Consider the following 3620-nt stretch of genomic DNA (forward strand, 5'->3'; position numbering starts at 1 on the left):
AAGCTATAATTATAATCCCCAATTGACAGATGGGAAAACTGAGTCAAAGAGACTTTAAATGCGTGCCTGGGTCAGGCAGCCATGAACGCTAAATGGCAGGGCTGGGACTTCCCCCCCAGGCAGGCTGATTCTAGAGCCCAAGCTCCAAATCCTGCCCTGGGCTGCTGTGGCCCAAATGGATACACCTGTGACCCTGACGCTCTCCCCTAGGCTTTTGGTGTCCCTGCTGAGCTTGGGCTCAGCCTTCTCAGGCTCCTAGTTTTCCCTCTGCCTCCACTAGGTCCCATCTTTCCTGAGAAACAGATGTGGGGCCAGGGCAAGTGTCCTTCTGCGACTTCCCAGCGTTCCCAGCCTGTGGCTTTCGGGTCCTGATTTTCCTGGGAACAGCAAGGCCTGGACGCATTCAGGAAGATGACTGGTCCAGCATACACAAAGGAAATGAAAACACAAGCACCTGCGAGGGCTGAGGGTAACATCCCCTAGTTTCGCTTTCTTTATTTAGACTGGGAGTTTCAAATTCCATCCCCTTGCTCACGTTTCTCTTTGCTCCCATGTGGCTCTTAAGACCGCTTCTCTCTCCCTCCCTCGCATCTCTCTCTCTTTCCCCAGTAACATTAGCTTTCATCTTGGAGATAGTTGCTGTGCCCTGTCGCCTTCCCCCTCTGTTCTTTGGTAGGCAACCCTTGCATGTTCAAAGCCAAGGTTGCCCTGCAAACACTGTGTTTTTAACCCAAACCTAGAGAATGTATCATCCTCAGAATTGCTAGCATCCCTTCCTCAAAGATCTTCTGTGACAGCCAGCTGCCTCCCAAATGAAGACCTGGTCCCTCATCCTGGCTTTCCAAGACTGCTCCAATCTAGTCTGATTTTCCAGTTATTGCTGCCCCCACTCTCTAACACCCTCTTAAGTCATTTCAGGCCACTCACTTTCTTCCTGGCAGGGGCGGGCAGAACATGTTTCTGGCTCCGGCCTCCCGCCTGCTTGAACCCCCTCCTCCACCTCCATGACAGTTGGTACAGAACCCCCTCCGGAACCTCTCCCTGCACCCCAGTCTGAGCCCTGCTTCCTTCCTCTTCCTCTGCAGCGAGTTCTGTGCCTGCTTGTCACAGTCACTGCTCCCAGGCTGCAGGCAGCACTGCTCTGACAGCAGGCGTCCCCAGGGTTACAGGGACTCTGGAGGACTTCTGCACTGCACACTTCTCCACTCACCTGCTCCCTGTCTGTGGTGTCTGCAGTGTCCAGGAACCGCCCCCCCCAAACAAATTCCCCTCATCCTCCCACAAGGTTCACTCGCTGCGGGCTCTGCCCCAAGTCACTCAGCAACCTTAGCCACCTCCCTAGCACACCAACCCTCCTCCATGCCCCAGACAGTGAGCCTTGGCTGCTCCTAGCTTCCTGGGCCATCCCCACTCGGATGCTGAAGCCCTGCTCCTCCGAGGTCACGCCACCCCGCTGTCCTCCTTCCCCCAGGTTGTAGCCAAGATACGTCACCAATATGCAGTCTTCTGTCCCCACCCTGAGTGACTTCAGGGTCCCCCTGAGGGACTCATCAGGTTTCCCAACCCACAAATCCCCCAGGGACACACCCCGGACCTTATCTTCACCCAGAAACCTGCAGCCTTCAAAACTCGGATTTCAGCTCCCTGCCAGTGAGTGGCTTCCAGCCCCTCCACTTCTGTCCCCGCCACCCCCACTCCTCAAGTGCCCGGAAATGCCAGGTCCCTCCCTCAGTGACCCTGTTTGGGTATTTTGTTACCAAAGTCCCGGAAAACTTAGACAACTGGGCGAGGAGGATCCAAGCCCGAGCAGGACTTTGATACCTCCTTGCTGTGCACCTGGGGTCTTGGACTATCCCCTGAGGACATGGTCTCCCCGAGATGCTGAGCACCTTCTGGCCCTCACTGACTTAAACTGTGTTCCCACTAGCATCCTGGTGGTGGGTGAGGCAAGGCTCATACACACAGAGAGATGTGAGGCTGCACCCCAAAATGTAGACAGTGGTGTCAGTCAGTGGTAAGTCAAAACAATTCTCCTTAAAAAAATAATTACAAAAGGAACTTGTTACCAAAGTCTCAACAGAATTAGCCACAGAGAGCAAATTACCATGTGAAAAAAAAAACTGTTTATCTAGAAATTCTGTTGCTAGATTCATTTTTATTTATTTTGGTGAAATAAAATTAGCAGGCATTGTCTTGTAAAAGCAAAATAAAATAAAAATAATAAAAATAAAATTGTGCTCCCAACTGATGATCCTATTTCCAGAGGTCCGTGACATGTGTTACCCCAAGAACCAAGAATGTGTGTCCAGTATATTCAAATCCCCCTTCCAATCCCAAAGGGGGTGGGGGAGGCTGAGCGCACCCGTAGGCTTCCAGTGCTGTGGCCTGAGTCTGGGAGCAGGGGTCCTACAGATCTGGGGCTTTCACCCTCTGACACACAGGGTCTCAGGCCATAGTCAAAACAGCCAAGTTTTAGGATCTTCTGGTGGGTTCTGCTGGCAGAACCTGTGGTGACTCCTGGCCCCAAGGAGAGCAGCAGGCTGGGCTCAAGAGCCTGTGCTTGCTTCTCCTTCCTTCTGTCTTTCCAGGAAGCCCTTGGAGGGGATGTAAAAGCAGCTCTTTGCACCCAGCCTGGCAGCCTGCTTCCAGATGCAAGCCGCTGAGCCAGCCACCTGGACAACTGCAGTGCTGTGCCGGGATGTTCCCGCTTGAACTTCCGTCCTCGGCCCTTGCTCTGCCCTCTGCCTCCCTGCCCAGGCCTTTAAAGTGGCCTGAGTATTATAGTCCACTTTCATCAGCCTTCCTCACTAGATGTTAACCTCTTGGAAGCAGGGACCCCCTTAGGGAGTCCCCCAGCAGAATAACCCAAGAGAGGAAGAAGCCATGATGTCTTCTGTTGTGACACTGTATCACAGCAACCTACTAGTTACACATCTCTCCCTGCTCATCTGGAAGGGGTGCTCCGCGAGGGTGTGACTATCGCAAGTGGGGACTTGGGGTCATTCTCGCGGCTGAATGCTCTAAACTGCTGGATGCTCTGAACTGCCAGGCAGAGATCATGATGCGTTCCACAGGCAGCAGCCGAGAGGGAGGGAGGTGGAGGATAGCGAGCTCTGGAGTGTTTGGGATTGTTTGCGCTAGACTGAGGAATGTCCTTCACTGTGTCTTTTTCCTCAGGCTCCTTCCCTCTGGAACACTTGCCCAGAGAGGAGGGCAGGAGTTTGTGATCTGAAAGGTAAGGGGAAAAGCAGGGGAAATGTTAAGCAAGGTTTAAAAGTGGTGAGCAGGACGTACTTGAGGGATAGTAACAGGGAGACTCAACATTGGAAAGAAAAAAAGTCTAGAAATAAGTGACAGAGGCAGCCTGGACATGCTCCAGGAAAGCCCAAACAAGTCGAATAAAGACTTCTAAACTAGCTGGAGCAGAAAGTAAACATTCAGGGCATGAGCACATTTTTCAAAACTGCAGGCTTGTTTGATGGGAAGAATTAGGCGCTGGGTATCGACATTCTGCAGGGGGAAATAATCCTCCTCGGCTTCAATGCGAACATGTACCTGGTGAGGTCAAGGCAACAGCAGGAAGCGACTTTAATAGTTTCCTTATATCAGGGTAGGAAACG

The sequence above is a fragment of the Talpa europaea genome (genome assembly GCF_964194135.1).
Source record: "Talpa europaea genome assembly, chromosome: 7".
In the NCBI taxonomy this organism is placed as follows: Eukaryota; Metazoa; Chordata; class Mammalia; order Eulipotyphla; family Talpidae; genus Talpa; species Talpa europaea.